Below are 17,996 nucleotides of genomic sequence, written 5' to 3' on the forward strand. Positions count from 1 at the left end.
CTTGCAATTTTTCTTGGGTAATAAAACTACTTCAATTACAACCTTTATTTTCTGCTTACAGTTCATCAAGGGTAATAGAACTTTCAATTTCAACCTCTGTTTTCTTCTTTCCTCAATTTTGTTTTTCTAGAGGGTAATTTTGGAAAACTACAGGCAGTCCCTGGGCCGTTCCCTGGGGTGGGGCGTTAAGTGAAAACTGCTGTTAACCGAAACTCAGTGATTTATGGCGCCATATTGGGGCCGAACTCTTATGGTGCCGATAACCGGAACATGACCCGTTATGGCGCCATAAATCACTGATTTTATGGCACTAGACAAGCCCCATAAAACCAGATTGCCGATAACCAAGTATGCCGATAACGAGGACTGCCTTTACTTCAATTTCAACCTTTGTTTTCTTGCAATTTTTCTATGGTAATAAAATTACTTCAGTTTCAAACTTTTATTTTGTTTTTACAGTTTTTGTAGGGTAATAGAACCACTTCAATTTCAACCTTTGTTTTCTTACAGTTTTCTAGCGTAATAAAACTCCTTCAATTTCAACCTTTATTTTCTTACCGTGTTTTTAGGGTAATAGAAGTAATACTTTATTTTCAACCTTTATTTTCTTCTTATAGTTTTTGTAGGGTAATAAAACTCATACTACTTCAATTTCAACCTATATTTCCTGCTTACAATTCATTAAGGGTAAAATAAAACTACTTGATCTTCAACATTTTTCTTCTTACAGTTTTTGTAGGGTAATAAAACTAGTACTTCATTCAAACTACAATTGAGAACAGCTATTTAATTTTTTACACAACACATTTTTGAGGCCAGTAATTCCCACAGTCATTCTGTGGTAGCAAAAATGATACGGTCATTGTTGTAATGATCACCTGAGGCAGAAATGCAATATCCCTGTTATTTGAACCACAAATCAGTCCTCTGGCTATCTTCCATATCCTGTTCCAGGCAGTGGATGAATAGGAAGGTTTGACTGAACTAGTTGACTGAGGAATGGTTAACCTGTTTAATTGATAATGATTTTACAATATTCCAGATGAATTGTGTATAAATTTTTTTACATTACTTGAGGAGTAAGCCTACAAATTACATCGTTGTTTTTGTTTTGGGGGTTAGGAAGCCTAAAAGGTCTGAAAAAGTTGTTTTACGTCAAGTTAAAAATACAGGATTTTTAGGATGGGATATTTATGATTTATTTATGAAAATGACAATGTCAAAAATAAGTCATGTGCATGTTAAACAGTACAAAAAAATTATTTCTATTAAAATCTAGTGTAATTATTTTAATTTCCGTTGGTGAAAACAAAACAAACTCTGTTTTTGACATAGATTTTAGCACGTCACCCTGGAGGTAAGCTGGAGGTCGGATCATGCCTTGTTCCATCTTGAATCAAATTATCAGTAAAAAATAGTTTGTTTAATCAGTGAAATCTATATTAGTTTTAATGTTGAGTATGGCAGCCACCTGGGTTCATATATCTTGATTTGCAAGTCTATCTTCATCTGTTTATGAGCTTTAATCAAGTAGTGAAATAGAGCTTTAACCCAAGATTTTAAAAATCTAATCAGGTAAAGAGTCTATTACAAAGTTATTTTATTGGTAGGTTTATGAAGAATTTAATCTTAAAAAAGGGATTTGACGAAGGAAAAATCTATTTCTGGGTGATTGGCTCGTGTCGCCCTATGAAAGGATCCTTAATATCATTCTTTCTAGGTAAAATTAATCTAAAATTACCAGAGAAAAACAAAATTAAGAAAATGTCAGTAAAACTGACTCGCTCACTCTTAAAAAGAAGTGTCGGTATGGCAATAGGGGCGAGTGGAACACTACCACGAGACATTCACCAATTAGAACTTCCAATCAGAATCCCCACAAGAGAGAGCTGATACCAACGGGCGATGAGGCCGCTTACTACTTAACTACTACTAGAGGACGCCACGGACAACAGCGCCCCTAGCGGACATCCTTAATCTAAAACATCTTGTCCTGCAGGGGGGGGGCAAACAATACAGGGTGGGTTTCATAGGGCGACACGAGCCAATCACCCAGAAAATAGATTTTTCCTTCGTCAAAATCCCTCTGGGCTCAGCTCGTGTCGGCCTATGAAAGAGTACCAGAGAAACAGACAAGATGGGAAAAAAGGACAAATGAAAAGCAGTTGTAAAATGAGGGATATAATATAAGTAAATCAATTACAGCATATAAACTAAGTACTTAAGTCTAACTTATTCTAAACAGTAACATAAAAGAAAGTTAGTAATGTAAAGTACTTAAAATTACAGTAAACACAGTAAATTATAATAATGCAGTGTAATTTTAACAAAATAGATTTACTTAGATAACTTATTTACAAAATATATAAACACATTGTGTCCTACCCTAGCATAAAAATAAGGGTAGGTACACTGAAGTACATTATCAGTACAAAGTGTGGATGTCCCTAGCAAAAAAATAAGGGACAATCCACTAATATGATTTCAGCGGCTAAGGCTAGGATATCCGAGTAGCATGGCGATAGGGTGAGGCATGTTGGATGAGGTAGGTAGAAAGGAGACCTGGATCTGTACTACAACTACTATAACAGTATCAGGAGAAACAATGTTTCCCGCTGCTACTGCTGAAAATTTTAAAGATTCCAAGGACTTTAGATAATGACGTTTAAAGACTGTCGGAGATTTCCATCCAGTATACTTTTTAAGATCCTCAAAGTTCATATGTTGAAAGTAATTAATTGAGGTGGCTACTCCCCTGATGTCAGTGCTTTTGGAATGAATCAGGATTGGCTTGTTTAATGAAGGTAAAGGATTTGTTGTCTAATACCTTTTACTGACAAAGTACCACCTTTTTCTCTCATGAAGAGAGGACCTGAGGATCTTGAGGATGTACGAGATAGAAAGGCTCTTAAAGTTGATACTGGGCAAAGAGAAGGGTCTTGCGGAAGTGGGATGACTTTCCAAGGGGCCCACCTTGCAAGAGGATCCTCATTTTTAGCCAAAAAACTACGATCCGGAGCAAGCAGAACTTCTCCTGAGGGGAGGAATTCCACATGACCCGCATCTCTGGATAGAGCCGACAGTTCTGAAATTCTAGCTCCTGAAGCTAGGCTTAATAAGAATAATGTCTTTCTAAGAAGCATTATGAATGTACAAGACGAGTTGTCAGTATCTGAAGCTAGTTTGAGGACATCATTTAAGAACCATGAAACTGCAGTAGGCCTTTGAGAAGGTCTAAGTCTAGCACAGGCTTTAGGAATAGATGTGAAATAAGATTCAGTCAGATCTATCTGAAAACCTAACTGAAAGATCTTCTTCAAAGCCGATTTATGAGTAGTAATAGTGCTAGCTGCTAAACCTTTTTCAAACAAGGATCTGAAAAAGGATATAGCTAGATTAACTGTCATGGTTGTAGTGTGTTTGATTCTTTCAGGAAGGATGCTAATTTTTTAACAGCTGAGTCATATTGTCTAATAGTTGACTCTCTCTTATCTGATTCTAGGAAGAGAATATTGTGGATCAATATTAGCATCTTTATTAGCCGCAAACCTCATGAAGTCCATAAAGTTAGGGTCTGAAGAATTCCTGAGGAAGCGAACACAGTCCTCATTTGTACTGATTGTGACAGCTTGGGATTGGGAATCCGTTGAGGTCGGAGACCCAATTCCAGAAGAAGAGGATACCAGTTGTTGCTCTTGGGCCAGTCCGGTGCAATCAGAGCTACTATTCCCTTGAAAGTCCTCAGCTTGCTTAAGACTTTCAAGAGGAGATTCACTGGAGGAAAAACATAAATTTTTCTCCACTGATCCCAATCTAACGACAGGGCGTCCGTGGCATAAGCCAGAGGGTCCAGGTTGGGGCCACATAGCAAGGGAGCTTGTGGTTCGCTTGTGAGGCGAAGAGATCTACTTGGAGACCTGGGACTCTCCGGCATATCCACTGGAATGACCCGTCGTCTAGGGACCATTTCTGATTCCAGAGGGACTGACCGGGACAAAGCGTCTGCTATCACATTTCTTACCCCCGCCAGGTGAGTGGCGGACAGATGCCATTTGTGTTTGTTTGCTAGGGCAAAGATGGCTATCATGACATGGTTCACATGCTTGGATTTGGACCCTCCCCTGTTGATGCAATGAACTACCACTGCACTGTCCAAAACTAGCCTTAGATGAGACTTTTTGTGGGGAAGCAGTCTCTTCAGGTAAGAAATACTGCCATTGCTTCCAGAACGTTTATGTGGAGCTGGCGAAATTGAACTGACCAAGTCCCCTGAACCTGTTTGATTTGAACTGAGAATATCCCCCCCACCCGGACAGGGAGGCATCCGTGTGAATGGTTAACACTGGAAGGGGGATATTGAAGGGGTACCCGCTTGGCTAAGTTCTTTACTTTTGACCATGGACGGAGTTGATTGCGAAGGATCTGTGGAATTACTGACAACTTGTCTCGAGATTTGGCGTTTGCTCTCGATCGCCAAACTCGATTTATATCTTTTAGCCTTGCTTTCAGGAGGATATCGGTCACCGAAGCAAACTGAAGGGACCCTAGGATTCTTTCCTGGCTTCTCCTTGATGTTTGTTTGCATTTGAGAAATTGTCTGACAGATTTTGCTATTTCCTTCCGTTTGGCCACTGGAATTGACAGATTGTGGGAAGACAAATCCCATTGGATTCCCAGCCACTGAAAACGAGACTCCGGGGTAAGTCTGGATTCGTTTTGTTTATCTGGAACCCCAGATGTTCCAGAAAGTGAACTACCTTTTTGGTGGCTTTGAGACATTCCTCGACTGTTGGTGCCCAGATCAACCAATCGTCGAGGTATGCTGCTACCATGATTCCCTGAGTTCTCAATTGCTGCACAACCACTTCTGCTATTTTCGTGAATACCCTGGGGGCTACATTCAGACCGAAGGGCATCACTTTGAATGAGAATGTCTGATTTCCTAGCCTGAATCCTAGGAATGGGCGGAAGTGTCTGGCTATAGGGATATGATAGTATGCGTCTGTAAGATCGATGAGCATGTGACGGCTCCACGCGGAAGTAAGGTCCTTACTTGCGAGAGGGTAAAGCATCTTGAACTTGTCGCAACGAATGAAAGAGTTAGCTTTGACAAGTCTAAGATTACCCTTCTTTTTGTTGAGCCTTTCTTTGGCAGCGTGAATAAGCGACCTTGAAATTTTAGATGCTTGACTCTCGCAATAGCTCCTTTCTGAAGGAGTTCCTCCGCATAATCTGTCAATTCCTTTGATGGTATTTGGCGGAATGATTTGATTGGAGGAGGATCTTTGATCCAACTCCAACCCAATCCTTTGGACACCATGCTCTGTGCCCAATTGCTGAACCCCCACCTGTGACGGAAGAGGAACAGCCTCCCTCCTACCTGGGAGCCTCATTGTTGATGGGCGGGTTGACCACCACGCCCTCCTCTGAACTGCTTACTCCTTGTCGCCCTCCCTGCGCCACCCTGGCGAAAGTAGCCTCTCGCCCTACCTCTCGATTGTCTGTTAAAGGGTAGGGTAGCCCTGACCTTCATACGTAGGTTTGAAGGCCCGGCGAGAGTGCGTAGGAGGTCGAAGGTTGTGACTGAGGAGACAGCAGGAGGATGGGCTGGTTCTGCTTAGAAGTAGCAGGTTGTCCCTGTTGGGTAACCGGGACGGCCTGAACAAATTGCTGCTGTTGCGTTGGTGTTTCTGGTAAGGCTGGAACCTTTTACCAGACTTCTTTGGTTTCTTACCAGCAGTGGGGACGGATTCTTGCTTCCTTCTTAGATGAAATACCCCACCTAGCTCTAAAGGCTCTGGTTGAGCCTAGCCGCCTCGTGGTGTACTTCATTTACAGCGGACTCTGGGAAGAGATCCGCTCCCCACATGCTAGAAGCCAGGAGTCTATTAGGCTCGTGCCTAATAGTGCACTCCTGCAGAACGTGCTTTCGGCAATTCCTCCTAGCTTGGAAGAAGTCGAAAGCATCCGTCTGAACCGTCTGAAGCTGGGATTTGGCCAAGATCTTAAACAAAGGTTCCGTGCCATACGAGAGAGCAGCCATCTCTGTTATGATCAGCGAATTGAGGGACCTGCCAAAACCTAGTTTCGCGCGTCGAACTCCGCCTGAATCAAGGAATCAGGCAGCCTTGGGAGCTTTTCGCCGAACTGGTCCATGGCGCAGTCCGGTTTGAGCTTACCAAGCGTGAACGTGGCTGGCAAGTTCTCCCACAATTCTCCAAAAGCTGGGAAGAGCGGAGAAGTAGACTCCGCCTCCCTTAGCTGTGGCATGGGCTCATCCTTGAGGACTGCCTGAAGAGTCGTCTCTACTATTTTTGTAGCGAACGGAAGAGAAGCCTCCTCTTCCGTCGCAAAAATAGTGAAAGGACTCTTATAGGCCTGGAGCTTGGTGTTTGTACACTCCCAGTCCTCAAGGCAGTGAACCCATTCACGTTGAGCATGATCCCTACTGTAGAGAACATTCTCCCTAGAGATCTGTCTTCCCTAGTAAGCGCCGCTAAGGTCAGCCTAGCATAGCCAATGAAAGGCTGCGTCAAACCCGGAGGATAAAACTCGAAGTCCTCAATCCTTCGAGTTCCACACTCCGGGATAGAGATCATACCATCCTTAAACGAGCGTAAGCGGCGGCTACTCTCCATGGGTTCTCCTAGAGAAAGCTGGTAGTGAATCATATGGTGGAAGCTGGAAAATACCAGCACTTGTTACTGGGGAGACTGGAAGGGGGACCTGAGAGAGCCCAGCTACTCGGTCCTCATTCTCTCTAACTCTGTTAGAGAGATCTTGGATGGACTGGCCCGATTGAGACAGAGTGCTCGACAGTTGTGCGAACATCTGCTCAAACTTTGTCCCCAGGGCGGAGACTTGAGAGCCGACCATCTCGCCCACCTGTTGCATCACCACTGCTGAGAAAGCAGTGGGATCAAAGGTGCTGGGTCCCGCTCCTCCAACCGGCGTTACCGGAGTGGATGCGGTGGAGGCCGGAGAAGGCATTGGCTCGGCGGGATGGGAGCGCGAGCCTTCTCCTTAGAAGACTTGCTTCTAGAGCTCTTCGAGTAAGAAGAGCTCGGCTTGGCCTTCACCGCGTCAGCGTAAGAAGTCGAACGAAGACGACTTCTTAGAAGTCGTCTTAACTAGGGTCTTCGGTTCTCTCTGTCCCTTCACCTTTGGGGGTACAGAGAGAGCGGGAGAGCGGGTAGGGATCTCAGATCCCACAAAGCCTTGGAAAGAAGCACTTGAAGAAGGGACAGGAGAAGATCCAGGAGCGCCCAAGGAAAGACCTTGGGCGCCCGACACACCTACCTCAACCAACAAATCCTCCGCACCTACCGCCATAGGCTCAATGTTGAGGTCCAGGGGTAGCGACGTCCAGGACCGACTCCTGTGTGGCTACGACCCCGAAAGATTGCTGCATCTCTTGCTGGATGGAGGCTATGAGAGGTGCTGCGGATAAGGGGTCAACATACCCTGTTGACTTGCCCCCGGGGAAGATCTGGACGGCCAGCTTCTTGTCTAAAATGTAAGGCTGGCCTTTGGCGGCGTTCTTTCCGAAGCCGCCTACCCACGCTTTCAGGGTTGCAAGGGCGACCTCCTCACACCAGCAGCCTGAAAGAAAAGGCGAAATGAGCTTCTAATGGCGGAACGGGGTTAACCAAACTTTAGTATAAAGAGTTGTTTAGTAAAATGATAAAGAAGTCTATAATCGACTTACCCCCTCCACCAGGCTGACTGACTAGGTCGTAGCAGATGGCGCAAGCTTCCGGGTGCCAGACGATCATATCGTTGTACGGCGTGGCACATGGAGCGTGAGACCTGCACTCATCGTGGCCGCAGGGGTCGTACAACGTCGCGTTGCATCCCAGGACCTGACAGTTGGTAGCCTGTAAGTGGAAAGATACATAAGTATCAGGAGAACACTTACAGCCTAACAGTTGCTCCGCTGGTGCCGGAGCGAGAAAGTTAGATTAAACCAGAGCCCCGCCATAATACGTGTGGTAGTAAAATGGTTGGTTGTCCTAGGCTACGGCGGAGACAAGAGATAGAATCCAACCAGGTGTGTGGTAAAATGAAACCACGACGGATAATGGCGGGGATGGTATACATATGAATAATAAAATTAAACAAATCATCGTAAAATTAGGGTATAATCTTAAAAATAACAATAATTATCAAACCTTTCCCCACCCGTCTACTAGAAGAGTGCCCGGGTAAGAAGCAAGCTCCCTTCCGGTAGCGGGGGAGAGATGTAAGGATATAGTAGGCAAGCAACCGACCACTAGTAGTGACCACCCCGCCCGCTGGCGGAGCCAGTAATCTATAACCAAAGGTGCCCCGGCTGCGGCGGAAGGCTCTGTTCGTTATAGAAAGGGAAGGTGGCTGAGCCAACTGGGGAAGGGGGGGGAGGGTCTCGGCGTAACACGGCGGGAGAGAGAGAGGGGGGGGGTGGCCTACTCCTCCCGTCCCAACAACTACCCGCTCGGAGACCCGGTACCCTATGAGTGGTCGCCCTATACCCCCCGCCCCCCCTGGGAGGAACCCCTGGCCTCCTCAGAGAGAGGGGAGGAAGGCAACTGAGGTTGTCATGACAACCAAGGGTCCCCCGTCCCCCAGCGCCTCCCCTATACCTGGTAGGGAGGGAAGGGGAAGGGGAAAGTGCGATGGAACACGTGACCGCAAGTGGCCTAAGCCGCGAAGCAACACAACCGAGGAGGGCCACGTGAACCAGGCTGTACCAATACATGGAACATGCACCTAGGCTAGCCTAACACCCTAAATAGAGCTAAATTTACATCGTAAAGATGGAAAAGACACTTTTAGTAGAAGAAAAAAGAAGCCCAAGAGGAGGCAAAACTGTTCCGAGGAACAGAAGCCTACTCGGAGCCAGCGATAGCCGATGAAGAGCAAGAGCCGGGATGCTGGGCTGGAACATAGAATAGCCCTAAATACCAAACTAAGAGAAATGGTAAAAGGGCTAACCTAGCTAAAACTCGATGTAAAAAACGATGAACGTGATATAGTAAGCCCATAAGTATAAGAAGTCCCAGTATGGAGGACCGGGAATTCTTAACGAGGCAGCATGGCGCCGCCACGAGACAACCGGGAAACCGTATATGACCTATTAGAAGGAAAATACTGGTTCCCGGAAGACTAAAATACAGTAAAACATTACTTATGAGGCACTTAACTTAGCCGTTGCGATGGCAGAACGTTTCCATGATGGATGGGTGATATAAATCCTCGTGAAATAGCACAAGCACAAGAAAATGCGTCCGAACGCTGGCGCTAATAATTAAGGATGTCCGCTAGGGGCGCTGTTGTCCGTGGCGTCCTCTAGTAGTAGTAGTAGCGGCCGCATCGCCCGTTGGTATCAGCTCTCTCTTGTGGGGATTCTGATTGGAAGTTCTAATTGGTGAATGTCTCGTGGTAGTGTTCCCACTCGCCCCTATTGCCATACCGACACTTCTTTTAAGAGTGAGCGAGTCAGTTTTACTGACATTTCTTAATTTGTTTTTTTCTCTGGTAATTTTAGATTAATTTTACCTAGAAAGAATGATATTAAGGATCCTTTCATAGGCCGACACGAGCTGAGCCCAGAAAGACAAACGTAGGTAAAAGATTAAATAATATATAGCATTAAAAGAGGGGAAAAAACAGCAATTCTTACTTTGTTATAAATAATCAGAATCAACAAATGAAATGAGAGAAACATGAATTTAAAGGAAACTTTATGGCATATTTACGAGCAAAAGAAGTAAGAAAAGAATTATCACCAGATTGATTCAAGAAGGATAATGATAAATTAAACAAAAAAGAAGTTAAGACAAAGTGTTGAAGATCTAAGCCTGGTTACTTTAATGTACAAACAGTCCCTTAATGTTATCAAAAGCAGTGCATGTCCAGCTGTACGATATCCATCAAAGCCTTCAAATGGCTGGTCATTCAATAATATTGTGCAATTGTTCGCGTCCGCCTTGAAACTAAAAGCACAAGTGTGCATTCACCTGAGGGGAATAATGGGATCGAGGTCTATAGAGTATTCTATAGACCTTGAATGGGATGGTCTTTGAAGTTTAACTCTGTGCCATGGGATCCAGTCGATTGCTTCATAAATGAACAACGGTATTTAAAAGTTTTCTCTTGGTATTGAGCTTTTTTTTTTTTTTTTTTGAAAGAGGATTCAATTTCCCTGTAAATTCACTTTTTAAAGAAATTTCTGAGTTTAAAATGATATTTTGTCTCTTTTTGAGCTTTGAATTTGTTTTTCCAGTATATATGTTTCCTTGTTAGATTTTATTTAGATGTACGTACATATTTAGATTTTGTTCATCATTATTAAGTTGTCAATAAGCAGCTATTATCTGACATCTCTTAGTATTGATGTGCATCAAAATTGAATGATTTCCATATATACTTTATAATTTGACCTGGAAAACTTAAAGGTTCCAAAATGCTTGAGTCAAAGCTCGTTAGTTTTGCCCCTGACCTGACAGTTTAACCAAGATTCAAAGGTATAGCTTGAAATTCAAGTCAGTAACTAATTATACATTAAGAGGATGTGTTACAATACAATGATGGTAAAAATAGGTGTAGGGAAGTCACATGGAATTAACATTTTAGTCAATCAAGGCGAAGTATGCTTTTATTCACATTTCGATCTTTTGCCTAATTTCAAAACTCGAGGAATAACTTTTGTTTTGAATTATACTTTTTAGCTTTAAGAACTGAATAAAACATACCATACTGTACGTATATGTATTAAGAAGACATATGTAAATATTATATTTAGCTCTTAGTGCGTATGCATAATCATGTACCGTATATTCAATGCTTCTCCAAAATGATGATTATGAAAAATATGTAGGATTCATTGAAACACAAAAGTTTAAGACATTTTTCCCTATTTAGTTTTCTAAAAAGAAACCCATTGTGTCAGCTTTGTCTGTCTGTGTCTGCACTTTGTCTGTCCGCCCTCAGATCTTAAAAACTACTGAGGCTACTGTAGATGCAGTTAGGTTCTTGTTCTTGCAATTTTTTATTTACTTTAGATGCAGTTAGGTTCTTGTTTCTGCAATTTGTTATACTCGGGTGGAGTTATGTTCTTGTTTCTGTGATTTTGTATGCTCTAGATGCAGTTATGTTGTTGTTTCTTCAATTTTGCATACTCTAGCTGCAGTGATGTTCTTGTTGAGATTTTGTATACTCTGGATGTAGTTATGTTCTTGTTTTGGCAATTTTATATACTCTAGATGCAGTTATATCTTGTTTCTGCAATTTGTTATACTCTAGATGCAGTTATGTTCTTGTTTCTGCAATTTGTTATACGCTAGATGCAGTAATTATCTTGTTGAGATTTTGTATACTCTAGATGCAGTTATGTTCTATTTCTGCAGTTTTTATACTCTAGATGCAGTTAGGTTCTTACTTCTGCAATTTTTTATATGCTAGATGCAGTTATGTTCTTGTTGAGATTTTGTATACTCTAGATTAAGTTATGTTCTTGTTTCTGCAATTTTATTATATGCTAAATGCAATAAAGTTCTTGTTGAGATTTTGTATACGTACTCTAGATGCAGTTATGTTCTTGTTTCCTCAATTTTGTATACTCTAGATGCAGTTATGTTCTTGTTTCTGTAATTTTTTATACGCTAGATGCAGTAAAGTTCTTGTTGAGATTTTGTTTACTCTAGATGCAGTTATGTTCTTATTTCTGCAGTTTTTATACGCTAGATGCAGTTAGGTTCTTGTTTCTGGGATTTTTTATACTCGGATACAGTTATGTTCTTGTTTCTGCGAATGTTTTTTTTTATTAGATGCAGTTAGGTTCTTGTTTCTGCGATATGTTTTTTTACTCGAGATGCAGTTAGGTCTTGTTTCTGCGAATGGTTTTTTATGTACTTTAGATGCAGTTAAGTTCTTGTTTCTGTAATTTTTTATACTGTAGGCACAGTTATGTTATTGTTTCTGCAATTTTATTATACTTTAGATGCAGTTAGGTTCTTAGTTTTAGATAATTTTTTATACTCTAGCAACAGTTACGTTCCTCTCTCTGTGAATTTTCGCATACTCTTAGACGCAATTAAGTTCTTGTTCATGCAAATTTTTTGATACTCCAGATGCAGTCAGGTTCTTTTTTCTGCAATTTTTTTTTCTTTCTTTTATTAGATGCAGTTAGTTTCTTGTTTCTGCAATTTTTTATATTCCAGATGCAATTAGGTTTTTGTTACAGCCATTTTTTTATAATCTACAGTAAGGTTCCTATTTCTGGCATGTTATATACTCTAGATACAGTTAGGTTCCTGTTTCTGTGATTTTTAATGCTTTAGATGTTGTTAGGTTCTTGTATCAGTGAATTTTCTGATACTTTAGATGCAGTTAGGTTGTTATCTCTGCAATTTTCTTATACTACAGGGGCAGATAGGTTCTTATTTCTGCGATTTTTTATACTCTAGATGCAGTTAGGTTCTAGTTTCTGCCATTTTTTTTATAATCTTGATGTAGTTAGGCTCCTGTTTCTGCAAACGTATCAGTTCGATAGATACATATGAGAGCAGTAAAACATCAAAATTGGTTGCTGGATATTTTGTTTTTTGTAACAAAAGATCTTCTTCTGAATAACACTCGGCTTTGATACCCAACTGAGATCATTTAACCAAGTCTATTTCCTTTTGTGATCTCTTTAACCAAAATAATATGGCGATGAATTACATAACTGAAAAACCAGCTTTCTTACTTGAAGATTAGAAATACTGGGTCAACTTCAAAATCAGTGCTTTCTTTGTTTTAGGTAATAATTATAGGCTAGTTTCAAAGTCGGTGTTTTCTTGGTTTGAGATAACAATTCTGGGTTAATTTGAAACTAAAACGAGTTAAAGTTTCTTTGAAGAAGCTAAAAAAAAGTTTACGGACCACATATACAGGTACAGGGAGTCCCTGGTTATCGAAGGGGGTGCCTTTAAGCAAAAACCGTCATTAACCGAAACTCGGTAATTTATGGTGCCATAATGGTGCTTATGCTGCCTCTGTTAGGTATGATGGCACAGTAAGGCACCTTATGGCACCAATAACCGAAACTTGGCCTGTTATGGCGCCATAGATTGCTGATTTTATGGAACTTAGAAGAGTGCCATAAAACTGGATCTCTGATAACTGAGTCCTGTAAGTTAAATAACTTAATAAACAAAAGTACCTGGAATAATCTTGATCAACAAGGTAAAGTTTTGAATGTATCTAACATCCCCCTTACTGTAAGCCAACACTTAGTCTTAAATCTAGGCTTATCCTTTGCCCTTATGCCAGACCATAAAAATAACTTTATAATATACTCTGTTTTTTTCCATCTGTCCATCTGCCTGTGGTGTTTTCGCATGGTAACATTGTGTCCTGGGCTTTAAATAGTTACGCTATGTGTAAGTTTTAGGTAAATAAAAGGCTGTCTGGGTTTACATTTGCAACTGAAAAGTGTTTTAATAATTTACTGTATGCTAATTACACCGTTAATATTCGAAATAGGATGTTATTTAAAGCCCGGGAGGCAGTGTTACCATGTGCAAACACCACAGGTGGATGGACAGATGGAAAAAAACAGAGTATAGTTGTTCTTGATATATTCATATCAGATAAAAATGACAGCCGTTAAGAGATATGTTTAAAAGGCATTTTACTAAATGCTTTAACTGACAGAAATATTCTGTCCCCCTTGATTTATGATAGCCATCCGCTTGCTAAAAAAGTTAGATGTTGCAATAAGTAGATCGCACAGAGGGCAAAATTGTAATCATGAAGAAAGACTTCAACCTCAACAAAATCAACCAACTCCTTAATGACACAAACACTTACGACAAATTGATGAAAAATACCCTCCAAAATGTCCCCACAGAAATTTTTAGGAAAATAAGATTAATTGGCCAAGACAAAAAGAGCATTGAACTATTGGAGAAACTTAAAGCCATTAACCCAAAACTACCTTACTTTTATGGCCTTCCCAAAACTCACAAAGACAATCTTCCATTTTGACCCATCATCTCATGTGCCAGAGCTTTCAATTATAAAATTTCTAAATGGTTACCTGGCCTCCTTTACCCTTTGTTAGGCACTTTTCCTCCCATTCAGAAGATTTTTGTTACAAATTCATAGAGGCACATATACCACTTCAAAACATAGAATTTAATGTATGACACTTACCTAGCAGGTATATATATAGCTATATTCTCTGTTCCACCTGGCAGAAATTTTCAAATCTCGCGGCAAATGCTAGTCACCTATTAGTAGTTCAGGCAACCACCACCCCGTTACTGTGGCACTAGCGCCAGGAACCGTTCCCACTTGGGCCAGATTTTCTCTGCCAGCCGAACCGGCAACATTGTTGGTGGTTCCCTGCTAGGATTTTCATTCTCGTTGCTGACTTTTCATGGATTTTTGGTATCGTACTTGGAAACGTTAGCTTGGCATTCGCTTTGGATTGTTCTTTAAATATGTCTGACACTGGTAGTATGTTTAGAGTTTGTGTGAAAGAGGAGTGCAAGGTAAGGTTACCGAAGGCTTCGGTCGACCCTCATACTATTTGCAAGAAGTGTAGAGAGAATGTGTGTACTTGGGAGAGTAGGTGTGTTGAGTGTGAGAATTTGTCAGAGAAGGAGTGGAAGATATTTATGAAATATGTTGAAAGGTTAGAGAAAGATCTAGTGAGGAGATCTGTTTCTCGTAGTGAGAGGTCGAATACTTCTAGTAAAAGGAGTGAATGTGTTTCCTCTCCAGCTCCTAATGTAGAGATGGTAGTACCTTCTCCCCAGGTATCTTCTGCGCCCGCTGCTGTATCGGAGGAGGCGAACGATACTCAGATTGTTAAAGTGTTCGCTGCCCTTGCGTCCATGGGTGACCAAATACAGCGCCTTACAGATAAAGTCAGTGCTTTTGATGTGAGTGAAAGTGTAGTGGAGGGGGCGTCTGATCGTCTCTCTCTCATGCTCCTAGACCTAGACCTCTGTCAAGCTCCCAGACCCAAGGGAGAAGGCATGTCGACAGTCGAAGGGAGGCGAGAGAGGTTTTGTCACGGTCAGGCGTCCCTTCGAACAGTCCTGTTGTAAGATCCCAGGCTGTTGCAGTTCGCCACAGAAAAGGCGTAACTGGGAAGTGTGCGTCCTCGGATGGTTCGACATCAGAGCGGGAACATTGGTATTCGGTAGTGTCTCGCCCCTCAAGAGGACTTAAGGACATCGACCACTCAGGATAGACGTTCTCAAGATTGTGAGGCTTGGAGTAGCCCGGAGGTTTTGTCCTCCTCGGAAGACGGGGACGCGGTTCCGATCAAGAGGAAGGAGATCGTTCGTTCGAAAGAGGACTCGGTACGGCCGTTACGTTCCTGGATTTCGGCAAGAGACTCTCCCCCGTCCTCTTGCTTGTCTTCTCCTCTTCTCTCTCCTTCGGGTAGAGTTCAAGATCGCTCTCCTTTACGTCTTAGTCCTTCTCGTCATCCTCCTCCTTCTGCGGCTGGCCATCAGGAAGATAGTACTAAGGATTTCTTAAGGGAAATGCAGTCTAAGCTAGCAGTTCTCGTTAATTCATGGGATGCGCCTTTGCAAGGATCTTCGAGGCGTAAGGACGATTTCCTTCCCGTTAAGTCTTCCAAGAAGACGGAAGACAAGTATTCGCTCGCCGAGGATTTAGGAGCACTGGCTCTACGAGGACGGGCGATCGGGTAGTGTTTCAGGACGCAGGACGCAGGAAGAAGAAGAAGGTTTCTGAAGAAACAGGATGCAAATGTCAGGACGCGGAACCGCTTGTGGACGCAGGACGCAGGCGGCAGGAAGCAGATATGTCTACGATGGACGCAGGAAGCAGACGGCAGGACACCGATACTTCGTTGGTTGCAGAACGCAGACGGCAGGACGCCGATACTTCGTTGGTGGCAGGACGCAGGCGGCAGGACGTTAATCCGTCAGCAAAGCGTCAGAACGATTGTGATCTGCAAGACATTTCTTCAGCAGAAGAAGAATTGGACTTTGTTGAGGAGAAGAATGTGGAACCTTCTTCGGATTACAAGATCCTCACTTCACGTCTTCTTTCTATATTTGAAGGGGAATTCCAACCTACGGCGCCTTTATCTCCTCTGTCTCAGTTTTCCAAGACTAAGACTCCAAAGAAGTCCTCATTCCTCAAGATGACTCTTTCGATTTCAGCTAAGAAGGCTCTTCAACGAGTGAATAACTGGCTGAAGGACAAGAAAGAAGCGGGGAAATCCTCTTTCACTTTTCCCCCAGCCAAGTTAGCATTGAAGTCGGGAGTATGGTACGCTACTGGAGAAAGTCTTGGCCTGGGAGTACCTGCCTCCTCCCAGGGGGACTTCTCCAGTATAGTGGACAGCTCGTGCAGACAGGCGTTGCAGTCTGTCAAGGTCTGGTGGACTTCGTCCGAGTTTGACCATCTTTTTAAAGGAATTTTTAGGACTTTCGAAGTCTTCAATTTTCTAGATTGGTCTTTGGGAGCATTGGCGAACTCCTTAGAAGACAAGAATTCTCAGGATACGGAAGTGGCTAAGAGCATTATGTCCTGCATGGACAAGGCTCTGAGAAATGGAGCGAATGAACTGGCATCATTGTTCACAGCAGGAGTACTGAAGAAGAGGTCGCTTTTGTGCTCTTTCGCTTCGAAAGGTGTTTCCAACTCTCAGAAATCGGAGTTGATGTTCTCTCCCCTTTCAAACCAGCTGTTCCCTTCTGAGGTTATTAAGGATATAGCGCTGGCTCTATCTCAGAAGGCCACTCAAGATCTCTCTTCGTCAGTAAGGAAGTTTTTACCATCCAAGTTGGTTAAGAAAACTCCAAAGGAATCAAGGCCTTCACAACAGCCCTTTCGAGGCAGAACTTTCGCTCGACCCGCCTTTAGAGGCAAGAGAGTACCCGCAAAAAGAGGAGCCAAGACCACCTCTAAGCAATGAGAACTCAGTCCTCCAGACAGCAGTAGGAGCCAGACTTCAAGAATTTTGGGAAGTTTGGCAAAACATGAATGCAGATCCCTGGGCCATCAACGTAGCTCGGGAAGGGTACAAAATTCCTTTCTTAAAGAGACCTCCTCTCGCAACATCTCTGAGAGCCCTAGGGGCAAATTACAACGATTTAGTGAAGAAAACGGCACTGTGGGATCAAGTCTCTTCCATGCTAGAGAAAGGAGCCATAGAACCTGTTCTGGATCACGAATCTCCGGGATTCTACAACCGGTTGTTCCTGGTTGCGAAGTCCTCGGGAGGTTGGAGGCCAGTGCTGGACGTAAGTCAACTAAATGTTTTCGTGGAAAAGACCAAATTCACTATGGAGACGAACAATTCAGTACTGGCAGCGGTACGTCCAGGGGACTGGATGGTTACCCTGGACCTACAAGACGCATACTTTCGTATTCTGATTCATCCAGAAAGCAGGAAGTATCTAAGGTTCGTGATTCAGAACAGGGTCTTTCAATTCAAGGCCCTGTGCTTCGGCCTTTGCACAGCCCCCCAAGTGTTCACGAGGATGATGTCCAATGTAGCAAGATGGTTCCACTTACGAGGGATCAGTGTCTTTTTACTTGGACGACTGGTTGATAAGATCCCAATCGAGAAGTCAATGTCTGGAGGACCTGAAACAAACATTGGATTTAGCAAAAGAATTGGGTCTTTTGGTAAACCTAGGAAAGTCTCAGCTGAATCCCAAGCAACAGATAGTTTATTTGGGGATTCAGATATCGTCAGCGACTTTTCGGGTTTTTCCATCCCCCGAAAGGCAAGCCCTATGCATTCAGAAGGTGCAGGACTTTCTAGAGAAAGACCGATGCTCAGCAAGAGAGTGGATGAGTTTACTGGGCGCACACTCTTCGCTAGAGAGGTTCATTTCTCTAGGAAGACTGCACATGAGACCTCTACAGTTTATCCTGAAAGAAGCATGGCCAAGAAAATAGCAACCGGATTCCTTCCAGTTCCTAATTCCTGCCAAAGTGAAGGAGGAATTAAATTGGTGGCTAACTCCAGGCAG

The sequence above is a fragment of the Macrobrachium nipponense genome, chromosome 38 (assembly GCF_015104395.2).
Source record: "Macrobrachium nipponense isolate FS-2020 chromosome 38, ASM1510439v2, whole genome shotgun sequence".
Lineage (NCBI taxonomy): Eukaryota > Metazoa > Arthropoda > Malacostraca > Decapoda > Palaemonidae > Macrobrachium > Macrobrachium nipponense.